The sequence below is a fragment of the Anarhichas minor genome, unplaced genomic scaffold (assembly GCF_050575085.1).
Source record: "Anarhichas minor isolate MPS153535 unplaced genomic scaffold, ASM5057508v1 ptg000040l, whole genome shotgun sequence".
NCBI classification, from domain to species: domain Eukaryota; kingdom Metazoa; phylum Chordata; class Actinopteri; order Perciformes; family Anarhichadidae; genus Anarhichas; species Anarhichas minor.
Window position 1 is genome coordinate 6,632,489 of NW_027466486.1, and position 17,060 is coordinate 6,649,548.

A 17,060-nucleotide genomic window follows, 5' to 3' on the forward strand; every position below is an offset into this window, starting at 1 on the left:
CTTGTGTATTTGACAAAACAATCTCTCTACACAGCTGCAGTCGATTTCGCAACTTTTTGATAATCAAATCATCGTTTCTGTAGTTTTTCAAGCAAATATGCCAACCAATTGCTGGTTCGAGCTTGGCAAATTGTGAAGATTTGCTGCTTGTCTTACATGGTGCATCAATGAAATATATTTGGGGTTGTGGAATGCGTTTGTGAAACACGCATTTTGAAGACGTCACTTCGGGCTTCTGGAAATTGCAAGGGTGTGAAAAGTTCATTCTATGGAGTAAACATTTTACAAGAAAATAATTCCCCAGTTATTATGGAATTGAGGGCTTTAAAATGTATACATCAATTTTTATACTTTACCCAATCATGCATCATAAACAAGGCCACTTAAAAGGACATCTCGTCCTTAAAAGCAGATAAAAAGTTCAATTAAATTCACCTAATGCAGACTTAGAAGGCAACTGTAAGCAGTTTGTAGGAGGAGAGAATATCAAAACGTCCAAAGAAACGTTTTACAACCACTCCGGCTACATCAGCCACTTCCACCATCCATCCATATGCTCAGTTTGTTCCAAACAGCAATATCGTGGGATGTAATGTTTAAAAATAACCTTAAAAAATGCTCAGTACAGTTTCCTAGACCCCAAGCTTTGTATTTTTTGCCAAAACACGATTACACCATTCCTGTCCTAACCCTCATGCTGAGTCAAAGTGTCAACCAGACACTGTGACACCCCACCTCGTTACATCCAGAGACATTATTTCTCATGAATGTCTTGGTTCGGTCCTTCAACATCATGTTCTAGCGGCTGCCCTGTGCTCCCCCATTATGTCTGTAACAACTGCAAAGGCTGTGTGCTCAGATTGCTTCCTCCATTTTCAGGAACAGAGAAAAACCTGGAATTAAACAATTATATTCCCCCTTTTTCTGTTGCCGGGTTGGCTGTCAGGCTGCTTTGATGTGAAACCATGACAACCAATCCTCCTCACACTGCTGGAGTATTACAAGTTCTTGAGGTCGGACAATCATTTTACGTTGCGTTAAAAGATGTCGTAAAAAGTAAAACTAACAATTTGTGGTAATAAAGAGCAAGGTTTTCCCTGACTGCTTTAACGGCCGCTGTTTAAATCAAGCTAATTTAATATCTTCATGAATACATCAGCTGAGATTTAAGACGCGTGATTGGTCGGGTGAGGCATGAAAAGGTAAAATATCACTTGAATCCTTACTGTGGCCCTGTCAGGAATTTCTTCAAGTGATTGCAGGATGTGGACCCACACAGTCCTGATGAAGCAGGTTAACAGAGTTTATGAGGGTTATATTCTTAATAAATAATGACTAAGGATATATAGATATATACACGTGTGACACACATTTTATTTTACGTAGATTAAAAACACATTTTGTGTCCGACCGTCTTTGTTACACAGACGCACACAAACACACTGATAAAGGCATGTACACACACACAATGATTTCATTTAGACCCAAGTGACTCAGCCTTACTAACAAAGATAAACACAATTAACAATGAGAGACTATTGTTACTTAATTTAGACTGTCGATTAGTAAGGCAGCCTAATGTACTCGGTTGGGTTCGTTACAACAAGGCTGAATAAATTAGCTGCTGCAAGCCTCACCAGGTCTGCAGTTCTTCAGTCGGATCACAGCAGCTGTTGATCTCGAGATTGCAGCAGACGAGGAATAGCTGCTGTGATTTTTTTTTTAGGCTTCCTCCATTTATCAGCTCGGTGGATTTAAACTAAATCTTACTTTAATGAGTGAACTTATTTTCTAAATGATGTATTAGGGTTTGCAAAACAGGCAAAGCAGCAAATCTTCACATTGAAGAAGATGAAACCAGAAAAATTGCTGTTTTTGCATGAGAAACACATTATTTGATCATTAAAATTGATGCCGATACAGCTGTTTTTTTTTTATAAGAACACCTTTAAAAACAGCAGCAACCACATTTTTTCGAAATATCTGCAAGAAGTCCAGATATAGCTGTTGGCCTGATTCATGTCCTCATGTAAGGTCACCTTTGCCTGCTAGGCTGATACATGGTAGTCTCATGGTAGACAGCTGAACTCTCACTCTTTCTCAAAAGTACCTTCCCAAAGCACTTCCGTCTTGGAAACTGAGGCCGTCACATTCATTGTTTCAGCTTTTTGAACAAATCGTTCTCCCAGGTATCCTCAATGACGATGAGGTGATTTGTTGCAAGAAATAGAAATAGGCCCATTTCCACACTAGTGTGGGGGCCGATCACTGCGAGCCTGGCTTATTGCCAGGGAGTAAATTGCTGTGTAATATGATCCCTCTGCGATGAGACCGATCAGATGAAGATCCTCTCAGGTGACTGTCTGATGATCCCATCAATACACCTCAGAACAGGCCATTTGCCCTTAACAGCTACTGTTCTGTCACACCCGAATCTAAGTCCTTTTTCAAGCTTTTATCTCTTTTAAAACTGCACTGAGATGACGATAGCTGTGTAAAGAGACAAATAAAGGAATATGCAATAAAATGAGAGATGGTGGTTATAGTCTTTTTACTTCGTATAGTGATACAGCCCGAGAATTAACCAATTTTCTATGTTTTACTTTATTATAAACCAAATGTTTTGGGGTTTTGGACGAAACAAGCAGTTCAAAGAAAACATATTGTGCTCTCTAAGCTCTCTGAAGCATTGGTGATGATACTATAGAGTATTTCACAAGAAAGAAGCAAAGATTAGAGAAAAGTCTGAATTTGTTTTTTTGTATGTATCAAAATTACATTCGCTCTTATTTCTTACCATTTACAATCATCTCACGACCCCTTAGATTGATTTCATAATCTGATGTAGGGGTCCCGACCCTCAGGTTAGGAACCACTGGACTAAGACAAAAAAAAAGAAAGACTATAATAATCTATTAATAATGAAAATTAGATACATCCCTAGTCAGCACTATAGAACTTGCTTTCTATATTGTCTCATTCTATTCTTATGATTCCTGTGCTACAAACAACAAAAAAGGCTAAAGGAAAAAAAAAGACAAGAGTCACTGGGTTGAAACCCTGTGAGCAGACGCCTGCCAGGGTGCCTTACCTACTGCCTCTGGTTAATGGCTCAGAAAAAAAGCATGAGCGAGACAAAAGCGACGCTACAAGATGAGTAATATGCTCTTGTGTATTCACCATTTGTACAGCGTGTGAAGAGCTAAAGAGAGAGGGAGAGAAGTATCAGGACACAGAAGAGGGCTCATTAGTGCTGTAGATGTCTTCTTCAGGAGCAGAGGACTGACTTCACCTCACCGACCTCAAACCCACACACACACAGACACACACACATACCTTAATGCTAAGGACAATCAGTTCACTGTTCTAAAGCCTATATCAGGTTTAAACGTTAGTTCAGCCAGCAAGGATAGAAACACTCTCTCCCTCCCCTTGGTCCCAATCGTTACCTTTACCCCCCCCCCCCCCCCCCCCCACCCGGTCTGCTGGAGCCAGGTAACTCCCACGGCTAGAGTAGATAACAGCCGCCATTATCAAATTCCCAGCATTTATACAGCAGCTCGACATCGATTGCCGTAGCGCCTGGTTAAAACTTCTTTGCCCGTCTGGTGCCAGAACAACCTGGGGACTGGGGACGAGGTCCACCCCCCACCCCCGTCCACGACAACTGTAATCAATGCCTCAGTTTTGTCAAAATCCATCAACATATAACGCTACACAACATCTATGAGCAAATTCTCCCGTAGAAACACAGGCAGAAAATCCCTAAGCCCATTTATAGGTCATCTTAATTAACAAGATCACATAACTGATCACATTACTGAAATACTCCCCAATCAATTACAAAAACACATTTAACATACATAATTACAGAACTGCCCAGGCCCGAGCCATAATCCAATATTCTCAACTTTTAGCAGAGTCATATTGTGATGATATGATTATGGATGTACCAATCCAATAAGGTTGTATCTGCGCCTATACTAACCTTATTATGTGGATCGGGTATCTGCAATGATGGGACCAATCCAGTTTCTTTTTCAGCGTAATTCATATTTCTTCTGTCGTGACAAACTCGGTTTTTATTGACACAGCCATCTCTGGCGTCACGTTACCTTACATAAAAACGATTCCAAAGACCTCACAGGGCCCAGTGGTACTCTGCATCAGCAGATAACCAGAGTAAAAATATCAAAATCGGTACAAAAGGGGGAAAAAGTCGTCCAAGTAATTTAATAATCTGTACGCCTCACTGTGTGGAAGTGACTGGGATCATTCTTTTATGCGTAAGGCTCGACTTAAACATTGCTTTCCTAACTGTGAAAAACTAAATGTAACAAATAAATATGAAGATATAAATGTACTGAATTGATATTCATTAAAATAATGGTATCTGATAACAGATTGGCATATTGTCACCGATAACCGATGCAGCTGTTTGAGTCAGCATTGGACTGATATCAGTTTCGGTCTCGATGCATCTCCATTTAGCATATCATGTATGTATCGACATTGAAAAATATCCTTATTAATATATTGATAATGATCCTAAACATGCTGACCGTTCTATGAAGCTAAGAAGCTGTCCCCCCCCCCCACCCTTGCAATCAGACATTAATGGCTTTGATCCCTGTGTGCCGACTCCTTTGACTGAAACCCCTCAGCTCTCCTGCAGTCACAGCACATTGCTCTGAACTGAAAGACAACACCACATTGCTCCTCGGTCTCTATCCCCCTCGAGGACGAGAGAAAAAAGAAAGAGCCTAAGCCAGAAAGAAAATTGTTCTTGTCCTCTGCTACATGGCTGGAGATAAATAGACTACAGAAGGAAACAGTATCACGTTCCAGAGCGGGAAAATAAAGCATAGAGGCCGGCCAAGATTCAGGAAAGAGCTGACTGGATGATTCTCAGTGTGTTTGTTTCTCTTCGTGCATGCTTGTGTGTATTCGTCTCCGTGTGATATAGTTAACAGGACACACGAGGACATGCAGAATACGTAACACTATGGCTGTATTATATTGATCCAGACACATTACTAAACACGGTAGCTGGCCCGTCGCTCGATCAGCCTCACTCTGACAGTATTCAACACATTAAAGTCCAGCCGAGCTAATGCCCTCGGAGGGCTGTCAATGCGATTGCTAAATGAATAAATCAACGCACAGTCACACATTTGCATGGACACGCGAGTGAGGCGTTACGGCGTTCTTTTCCCCCTTTAGTAGAAATCAAAATGGCTCAAAATGAAGTGTCACGCAAAAATGTTGCCCTTTGATGGAAACTCGCCTGCTGCTGCTCGCCTTTATAGAAAAGCACAAACAAAAGCCAAAGAATTTGGTGCAGCGTGTCCAAGTCCTCACTCTAATTTATTGGAGGCTAGGACGCATGGATGTTGAGTCACATTTATGTGTCTTTGCGTGTGCGAGTATGTGTGTGTGTGTGTGTGTTTGTGTTCCAGAGATGCCATGTACCTTGACAGCAGGCGTGACTCCATCCTCAGCAGTGCTCTGCCCATTCTGTCAAGAGAGCAGATGTGAGAAACAGTCAGAGTGTGACAGTGCATATTTCATGCGTGTGTGTGTGTGTGTGTACGGAGACGGCAGACACAGAAAGAGTGGGGGAGAGATACAAGAGAATATTTGCAAGACTGTGGGGGTGGCAACAGTCCGCTGCATCCAGCACTTTGCTCCTCTGCTGGCAAACCTAATAATCTAGGGCTGACACATAAATGCACATCGTTCATCCGCTCCCCAGTAGGTAAGTCTTGCAGAGAAGGGTAATCATTGTTATTTGTAAAACAATGGCTCACCGAAGGATAATCGGAATATCAACATATTGTTCATGCGGCAGAAGGGGGTGGTGGCTAACTTTGGACATAGGGTAGAATTTCAGTGACATTACATGATTATATGCGTATATCATTCTGTTGCACACAACGGTAGAACAATAATGAGTATTATATGCAGAGGAGACACCTGGGATGTGAAAAAGAAAAAAGGGGCCATTATGTCAAGTCAAATTAGGATCACTCGCCATTGCCTTTGTAAAGTCTACAAAGGAACAATGAGTTGTGAAGCTGACTCATATGAATGGCATTTATACATTTATAGAGGAGTTCATCGTGTCAAGATCACAGAACTTCACATTTGGACACTAGAATACATATATACATATACATACATACACATACACACATACACTATAGTACAATTGTTTTCACAGGACTCCCTGTATAGTGCATTGACCGTAACATGTGAAATATGTGTCTTATTAATGATGTATAGCGTTATACCTCTGAAACATGTGAAGATAAATCCATGATAATAACTGACCCCCTTCCAATAATCAAAGAAACCCTCCTGGGTCCAGAGTCAAGTATTCTGGCTAAGTGTGAGAACACCCTAAATAACGACTCCCCAGCCTTTTCCGCTTTCCGCTTTGTTTTCCCGTCACAGAGGAGCGACCCTGAGGTTGTACACTTCCTCCATGTCCTCTTTCCTCTTCCTTTAGACTGCACAAAATACGACAGGCAGTCGACACAATGACGAGCAGTGGCCGTAACAATCAAACAGAAAGGGTAATGCAGTGCAAGACGTGAAGGAAGCACAAGAGTGCGGCTTTGCTAAGCTCTTGTATACTGAAAGGGAAGAAAGACCTTCTGAACAGAAAGGAAACAGACTGTGGACCTAATTTACTGTCGCTGCTATACCTCACAATACATTCTGTGCTGAGAGATTGGATGCGTTTGGCAACTGGATGTTTTTTTCCTGCTTCGAGCAATGACCAACAGCTATAAATTGGATGGGTGCTACGACCTCGGGCACTTTTTCCAGGCCAACAGCTCATCTGGTTGGAGTTTAATCATCTACTCAATTAAATTTAGCCGAACTGTGCCACATATAACAGCTGCAAATGTGAGGCGACAGGAGAAGCGGAAACAATTAAACGGACCAGCGCAGTTTGAAGTCAAGCACGGTGTTTTTTGCGGTAATTTCAAAGAAAACCTTGAGGAAGTGCAGTGTGTGTTGTTATTATGGGCTTTGCCCCACTTCACTCCGCGTTCCGATTCTTCCCTTCTATTCAACTCACATGCCATCAGTGAGGTGTGTGTGTGTGTGTGTGTGTGTGTGTGTGTGTGTGTGTGTGTGTGTGTGTGTGTGTGGTGGGCTTTGTTGAACCCAGTATGCTGGAGACCAGTGGTGGGAATCCTCCAACTGTCTGAGTTTCTGTGTGTGTGTGTGGTCAACAATGCCTTCCCCAACATTGCTGCTCAACACATTTCAACCTCATTAGCTGTGCATGGCTGATCCAAGTGGCCCAGTTAATGGTGCTTTCTCTCCCCTGGGCTTCCTCAATGAGAACACAGGAATGCACACACACACAAACAGCCACATGAATATGCTCAAAGACATAAGACGTAAAAAAGAACACGATTTAGAAAAGATTGCAGAAGTGCTTGATCTATATGTGCACAAGCACATATAATAGGAGATGCACACAAGATCACTAGAAGGAATTTACAGGCCACAAGCATGCTGTAAACGGATTTACAGGCCAGCCTATTAAGCCCGCCAGAGCCAGAACTTTTAATTTCTCACAGGACTCCTATATGATTAGGCAAAGTAAACAATCTCAGAGCACCAATGCGGTGTGTGTTTGATAGATTTGTGTTTTAACAGCGCGATTAGAGCGGCGCTCTCCTGTAACTAGGCAACTAAAACAAATACAATAACCATTCTTTTGTCTGTGCCTTTGATCCCATCTGACTAGATGTATTGTAATCTTTCCTGCCAGTGTTGACAACAAGTCACACTACTACTACTGCCGCCGTCTTTTGGTCAATGGCCTCACTTACAGGTTAACTTTTTGCTTTTAATGCAAAATAACTTAGGACTCTCTTTCTCGGAGCACCTATCAAGCAAAGGGTTTTGTTATCGCATGCCAACCCAGCCCTGCTCCACTCCCGCAGCCTTGTTCAGGTGTTCAACAGGTTACACCCAGATTAGCTGGAGCTAAGCCAATGCAACGTCAATGCAACGTTAATGCACAGACACGCACACACACACACACACACACACACACACACACAGCAAAGCACGAATGTGAACTGAACTTGAGCATGCACAGACTCACACGTACTCGAGCGTGCACTGCTGACCACGCCTAGCTTGCAAACATGGCACACATTCCGTACGTTAAGCCTACTTTCTCCTCTACATGGCACATTACTTAAGAACTGACTATCTCTGTCTCTCCCCACTATCTGGGCTTGTGCAATCCTGCATTTGAAGTCTTAGCTTGTGCAGTCCTTTAGAAAGACACCTTTTTAGTTTGCTTCTGTCTCATCTCCTCCATCTATTGAAGAAACAGAAGTCCACTCTCATTCTAAAACGCGAGGAGAGTATAAAAAGTATAAAATAGTTTTATATGACTTTCTGCCTCAATGGGTGGACTGGAGTCCAGATGCTGCAATGTCTTCCAGAGCAGGAACTGCATTTCAGACAGGGGTTCAGGTTGTTGAAGAAGATGGCAAGGACTTGGTTACAAAACAACGGTGTCCCTTCTCCAATTGACTTTTTGTTAACATGAGTTGTATCAATGAAATCATATTATAAGTTTCAGTGTTGGCACTGGAGGGATTCTTCATTAAGAGTTAAAACGCTTTTTCTGTAGAGGAAATCTGCAATAACCAAACATTGACAGAAGCATGACTCAGCTTTTGTGGAGGACCTTCACTAACCTAGTAATGGCAGTGCCCAATGCAGGTGGTGGTGACTCAACTGGGACAGGATGGGGATGATTTGTTAAAAGTGTCTTTATCAGAGATGATTCACAGAGAAGTTAATTCATAACAGACATGGGTTTGGTGATGAATAAAAGGGGCTCGATCAAATACATACTTTGAAATGGCTCTATTTGCACATTTATTGAGTGTTTGCTTTGCCACAGCTTCGAGCACAAAAGCTAGTAAATCTGATTTCCGTTCATGACACCTTCCAAACACAAGCCACTCACAGAATGAGTGGCGGGGAGACAATGGCGATATCATAACAACTCCCTTTTTTGTTGAAATGTGTGCAGATGAGAACAGGAATGCCTTTGTGATGCATTTCTTTTCCTTTCATCATTTCTTTGCTTAAATCAGCCAAAAGTGCGTCTCTGTGTCTATCCCATCTGTCCGTGTGACAAGCAGACCCACGGCTGTGCCTCCCGATTGACTCTCCCAACATGTTCGCTGGCATGGCCTCCAGTCGCACTCGCTCTTTCTGCTCAATCAATCTGAGCCCTGAGCTGTCTCGCTCTGCCATCAGGAACCAAAGTGTGCAGCTGGCTGGTAGGTTGGTGACAGAGATAAATGGCAAAGATCCCACTCTGACTGACGGTGACTGGTCCGATCAAATCAATTACAGATACTGGATTTCGGGGGCGGGGGCAATGCTGATGTGAGATCGAAAATAATTTCTCCTCGCAATATACACACACACACACACACACACACACACACACACACACACACGTACATGCTGATATTTACACACTTACTATATTTTTAGCAATGATCCCACTAATTTGTTTATGAAAGGCAGGATATTTTTCACAGTGTTAAACTTAGCACTCTTCACAGCCTCGGCACTACCATCTGTTCGGCTGTGACATGCTACTCCGCCAACTAATATGCTGCAGAATTCTGTAAATAGTGGAGTCTGCATGCGGGACGAACTATAAGTCACGATGAAAGTGCTTCTTTCTGCATTATTCGCAGGTTTTTCATTCATCGTAAGCCCCAATAACAACACCTGTGTCCGCTCTACAATTAACTGTAACTGCAAGTGTACATTAGATAATGTCTACTTTCCGCAACATCTCTGATACATTGCATAGCTTTCATGAATTAGGCCTCAAGTTTGATGAGCAAACTACGGTTCTGAGAATATTCGTTTTCCACTGAATTCTTGCAAATTATTTCCTCAGCTTTGTCAAATCAGAGAGGCTATCTAGGCCGAGAGACGGAAGAATGAGCCTCATCTATAATCAGACTCATCTCTCGTAAGGCTGATTGAGGACACTGTGCAATATTGTGCGCAGAGCTATTCATCAGTGAGATCAGTCACACAAAGCATGGGTACCACAGGCTCGCTTCACCTGCTTAATTGGCTGTCTAATTTAAAATAGACCCTACAAGTATTACGTGACACAGGTTGCTTCCACGCAGCCCATGTCTGCTCATCATCAACACAATGTGGCAGATGCATATTCATTAAGCAACCAGCCTGCTCAAGAGACAATTGAAGAATTCATGAATAATAATGCTACATCGGGACAATATGAGTCTGGCCACTTCTCTCGCTCTCTATTACCCTTAATTGTACAATTTCTGAGAAAAACATTCCATCTTTATGAGTCTCTGCTACAGCATGAGACTGGCAGCATCAGTGAATTTGTAAATCAAACTGTAAAAAAAATTGCAAGAATACAAAAAAAAAGAGAGAAAAAAACAAACTTAATAAGGTTTCACATTATTCAATTCTAAACGTGCCACTCACTTTAATGGTCCACGTGAGCAAAGTAGATTGCCCCTAAATTTGCGATGCCATGTGTGAAGAGGCATTAGACAGAATTCACTGGAAACCACTGTGCCGGTGAGAGCAGAGACAGACAGTGAGGATCATCAGCCAGTACATTCCCTTCAGACCAATGACTGGTCTTCTCTCTGGTGGTGAGCTTTGAAATGGAGTTGCCCAAGAGCTTCAGTGGTAGAAGAGAAAGTGAAGTATTTCTATATTGAGCTCTGAAAGCTGCTTATCTCACACCAATAGGTAGAAATGATCATTTTCATATTGGTTCAGACTGCCAATCACAGCCTATACATGATACACGATTGTCTGCAAAGAGCTGAGTATCTGTGTGGAATATAAGTGGCATGTCCTCCACAAACTCTTGACTTGCTTTATTGAAAACACTGGACATACATTATTAATTATGACGTCTACTCACCCCCAGCTATGTCGGCTATGTATAGTTTGAAATAACTTTTTCTAGAGAGTGGTGACTGAACACCTTGAATTGAGGGGCTGCTGTGTTCCTTGTGCGCCATTTTACCTGAACCAAACCAAATGAAATAATACAACAACAAAAAAAGCTGATCAAACAATGCATGCAAACACTGCGTCGACATATGATTTCACCTCTCATTACCTCCGCTTCGAGCTGCAGTAGTTCCATCGTGGGCCATGGGTCTGCGATCTGAGCGAGAGGCATTTTCGCAGGATTTTCAGTTTCCCCCCTCAGCTACGAATTCGGGTCTCCCCCAGATTGTGTTGGTGCCGCCGCTCCCGTCAGGTGCAGTTCACCGGGAAGCTCCTCACTCAGATCCAAAGTCCAGGTGGAGTAGATTTGTCAGCACTTTGCGCTCCGCTCAGAGAAGAAGACGCGCACGCAGACGCTGCGAGCACAACCAAGAGCCTTACAAACATGTAATCCCTGGATTTGACTCCCGCAGCTACTGGCCACTTGTGCGTAATTGTTGAAAGTGATAATCCAGCTGAAAACACCATGAACACCAAACAAGCCCTCTTGTCCGTCCAGGTACGCGCGGTGGGAGCGGGAGAGGAGAGGGGCAGCCCAACAGTGTGATCCTGTAAGCAGGACTGTGCGGGAGTCTAATGCCAACTGAAGGAATTAGCCAGAGTTCCTGCTGCCTTTGCCATCGACGCCGTATGAAATCTGTACGGCTTCCTCCCTTACGTGCTTATGTTTTCTCCCGGTCCCCCAGCAGTGTGCAATGCGCGCAGAGACCTCAGTGTGGCTCCGTAGTACGAGCAGGCTCCAACTCGAGCTGTTATTGGCGGACTCCTGCAGGATTCCCAGCCCCCTTCCCTGCTGGTTCCGCCCAGGCCTGATCGTGCCCTCATCTGGCGCAGAGATGAACTGCAAATACGTAATGCAGACTGGATCCCGCTATTAATGTACCGGCCTGCTTTCTTTGAAGCTTGTGTTGCAGCAGGTGCATCAGAGGAGTATTAGATCCTCTGAGTTCCAGGACAAAAACTGTCAATCAATTCATGAATGGGAATGAATGGCGGCCGAAGAGCACTGTGTGGCTGTACGATGTGTGCGGTGAACTTGATCGCAACAGATGGAATTGCAGGGAGTTGCAGTGTGCAGCTGACTTGTCATGTCTGCTTTTCCCAAACAACATTATAATTCAGTTTTCTGAAAATATATTTAGTGCACATTGCCTTTTGACACACATCACCACCTCCTATAGGTCTGAAAACAACACACACTGTTGCAAAGAAGTGCATGACATGGATTACACAATAAACACAATGTAAAGATTAATAGAGGCTAGAATTTGGGTGGTGACCAGAGCTGGTTGATTCTGTCCGGACATTACATTGATGAGGCACGCTTTTCATTGACAACAGCTCTTGTAATGGCCCTTGAATCTTCAGTGATATAATACAACCCTCCAACACTTCTCTGCTTCATTCACTGCCGAGTGGATTTTGCTCTTGGCCAGCTTTTGGTTACTATTGGCAACTGGAGAGCATCAAACCGCCTCGCCATGGATGGATTGTATATTTTATATTCATTTATTCAAATTAAGATAATGAAGGCATTTCATGAAAACAAAACAAAACATGTAAAAATGAATTGGTAGATGATAGTTCGTTTCTTTTGATGGATGTGTTGTTTAACAACGGCACATTCAAAGTGCTGCATTGATGATGTCTGCACTCACCACTCTGAGTTTTGTGACAGGTTAAACACACTGATCTGTACTGGAGAGGAAAACATTTCCTTTTTTTTTGTAATTGCATGTTCTTGACACACCTGTGGCTTTTGGACTTTGCATCCAAGCAGTTAACATGCAACATTGTGTCTCTTCACTCCAGAAAAAAACATTAATTTGTTCATTTTTCAAGCTATTTATATGTTAGTTTCTGTGGATGATTTGCCAGTATTTCTACACATACATGTTTACAAGATCCATCATTTAGTGATGCAACATATTTGAATGCCTGTTTGTTGGCACCTTTTCCTCCACATTTCCACACACCAGGGAGAAGGAAGTCAATGGAAAGAGAGCGCTTTTAAGGTCAATGTATAGCTAATTTATTTTCTGACAAATACCACCAAAGGGGGTTGGAATGTAAGATGACTACACAGAGGGGGAGGGTTATCCATCACAGTCACATTGTATGGTACATTCAAAGCCCCTGCCCTCCCAAAGCTCACATTAACCCATCGATTCATCTCCATGATGGATAAGCAGCTGCAAAGGGAACACTTATGGCACCTCATAATGCTATATTGGTGTTTGTATTTCAGTGCAGCCGTGCGACTGGGTAGACAGCTCTTTTTAAAAGTGATGCTGTCCAAATGTCAATACATTGGTCGATATAGGGGCCAAAAGGAAACAGCTCAGAAAGGCCATTGATATTGAATGACATATTGACGTATAGCTGATGGCTGTGAGGTCCATTGGTATTCTGACTGCAGGGAATCTCTTCTTTAAATCATGATGCTCCAGTGACATCACAGGTGACAGCGATGACTCAGAGGTGTCTCCCACCCAGCGACAGAGACTCCGGGGATACCCTTCCCCCACCTTCGGCGAGACAAGAAGCATCATGGGTAATATGACTCAGTCCGGCTTGCAGTGCATGTGCAATGGAGCAGAACGCCACGCTGAATTGTTGGTGAATTGACGCAGGAGCAAAGTGTGCTGAGCTGTGACTAAATAGTGGGGAGTTTTGGTCCCCAAACGACGGACTGCAAATTAGATAAACTGATGCAAAGATGACACTGCCGCTCCACTTTATTTTCAGTTTGAGTTGAAACCACAGAGGTGGAGGAAACGGAGAGCGATGTTGAGTAGGAGAAACAATGAATCATACAATATGCCGTCCCCTCTTCTCTACACAGCAGCAAACAGTGCTATCAAAATGGAAATGCATGCATACTCAAGTTGTGAAGTGGCAGCCTCTCAAAATTCATCTGTTTCAGCCTTTGCCACACTGCCATATGTTTTTTCATCTACGTATATATTTGTGCAGCTTTGTTTCCTTATTTCTGTCCTTTGACTTTAGTGCTTGCTTTGTCTGTGTTTCATTTATTCTGCATCTGATTTTACTCCATTTGTTTCTGCTTTTCAAATATGATATTTAATGGTAATAGTATAGGATTTCCTTACTTACTGCACTTTCTAAATTGGGTGGAAGTAAGTTCATTTATAGACATTGCAAACTCCCTGAATGTCTGACAACAGTGGGCCCACCTTTATGGGGCTGCTCTGTGTGTATGTGTATGTTGGAACTACCTTACATATTGCTTAAAATCCTTGAACAAGTGTTTGATAAGGATTCTGTTTTACTGTTCTTTTCCTAGCCTGAACTGAAAATCTGAACCGCACCTAAAGTAGATTAAATATAGTTGATGCATCAAGCAAACTGTTTCGTTAATCCAGGGGATTACTTTGTTGATGCAACACGGGAGCCAGGAATTGACTCCACTTAAAGACAAAAACATCCCAGCATTAAAGCAAAACACTAAATATAACCTATCTACAGTGCAGATAAATGCAGCATGCACAGGGTCATGGACATGGTCTTTTCAGCTACAGTAAATGTAATCTTAATACATTTCATTTCAGTAATGTTCTGGGTGTTCTCAGGAGAAGATGGCGTTGTATGATTCAAAATTGGCTCTGTGAGATGATGAACAAATAGTGTTATTGTACTTCAAACATCTGTGGAATGATCATTTGTCACAGAAGTGGCTGACAGCGCAGTGAGGCTGCAGATGGACTGGGAGGGGAACATTGATTGGTAATAAATAAAGAGAAAGGGAGAGAGGCTAATAGTTTTACACAATTCTCCATTGTTCCTTAAGTACAATCTTGTTGATTTTTTTTGGTCAAAACTGCGTTTTGCAGTAACAGCTCCCGATGCATGACAGAGTCTGCTGATTATAATCTTCTGCCTGCAATGGGTGCGCTGTCAAGCAAATGCCGCATGTTGAGGCTTGAGTTTGTATCTCTGGTATTTGGGCTGGGCAAGCACACGTTCTTAATAGAAAAACAACTCTGAGACCAAGTTCAGCGCAAATAAGCTACGGTAACGCATCGTCGTGTTATTGAATTTCACTGAGAGATGGATGAAGCCATTGTAAAGGTCAATGTAAACATTCAATGTCAAATACATGAGCAGGGGGAAAACAAAAGCAGCAGAACACTTGTATCAATAATATGCCTCATAAAGGACTGCTATCAGTGGAAAAAAGAATCACTGAGCTAGACCGGACAAGAGCATTGGGGTTGTGCTGGAGTATGAATGGGCAAGAATTTTCCAATCCATTGGTTTTCCATTTTAAGATCATACTTGATTTGTCAGACTAGTGAACCGATGTCTTACGTTCAAGCTCAGTTATTCTCCCTCCAGCAGAAAACATCTTGACTCAGCAGAAGATCAATAGTGATGCAGTCAGAATTCATAATGACAAAAAACCCTTTTCCACTATTCAGTATACAGTTTCCTTTTTCCTTTGAAATACACTCTTCCATGATGGTGGAATGACGTATACAGTAACACGCAGCATATTCTATCATGCTTCAAATCTAACCATGTGGATTAGAAGCAAACATAGACTTGGAGGCTACGTCACATGAACACGTCTTCTGCAGGGACACATTTCAGGACTAGATTTTTGTATGCCGATTTTCTCAAAATATCTGAAAATATGGGGACAACGTGCCATTTTGTTGGCTGACATATAAATCTGACTTTTCTTCTTCCCTTTTCCCTTTCTCTTGGTTCAAAGAGGATAACAGCAGGGGGTGCCAGATATCGGAGGGCAGCTCTTTCATTACAGCCTTTTCATCAGGCGTTGCCCTTTCCTTGTTGTGATACTGTTGTGCAATGTATACTAAGAGACTTTAACTATAACTTCAAAGTGTAGCTCTGCTAGTTCACAGCAAAGATGTATTCGCTGAATCCCTGAAGGTGCTAGACTCAATGTTATAAGCACGAATAAAGGCAAACGCTGCTTCAAAGATTTTTAAAAGTAGCATTTTGATCAACTACACATACTCAACGTCTCCTTTAAGAGTAAAGGCATACAATTGAATTACATGGAGGTAATCATTGAACTTAGTAGGAACTTTGAACCCCAAAGCCATTGCTTGGCGTATCGTGCTTATGGAGAATAAACAACAATGAGTTTAGTGGAAAGGTTGTTCCCCAAGAAACCATAAAGTGAATAACCACAAAAACACAATATTATGAATAGTTCTCTCTTTTGTTATAAACTGCATCTGCGTAGGTGTGTTATGGGTAAATTATAAATGAATAATTCCTCCAGTAGCATGCTTTTGATATAATCATTAATACTTTAAATAATTCAGCAAGCCAGAATGTTCTCATGCTGTAAAAACATTGAACATTAATACAATATTGATAAAGTTAAGGCAGTGTATATAAATATTTTTTTGGAGCCCAGAAGTCAACACAGTTCAAAGGATAAAATAGGAAACATTTCCAGGAAAAGCTCCCAGGAGAGCAGCATAACCAGACTTGGAAAAGAGGATTAGGTCTGCTGGTCTTGAGAACAACTTATTTATCCCCTTAAGTCTTGTGACATTTCATGCACTTTAAAGGAAACTAAAAAAGTTGCATCATAAGTTGTTTGTATTTTTCTTGAAGGGGATCAAAATTGTGCAGAGTACCTTTTATTTTAATAAGTATTAGTTGCACTAGAGTGCAATCATATGCAGACCTTTCTGTCTACATGGTCACTAAAGTATCATTATTACCGGGCTATTGCATTGGATTACATTATACTATACAGGTACAAGTGTTCCTACTATTGTGTCCACCTCAAACTGCTGTGGAACTACCATAGGCCCCGCGCCTTCGCCGTGCGCATGACGGGATTGTGCATGAAAGTAAAACTATGAGGGAAGTTGTGAAGCCTTAAAGCTGCAGCACCTTTCTTTTTCCTCCAGGTAAGGAGGGGGGGGGGGGGGGGGGGGGGGGGTGGTGTTAGGAGGGAGGGG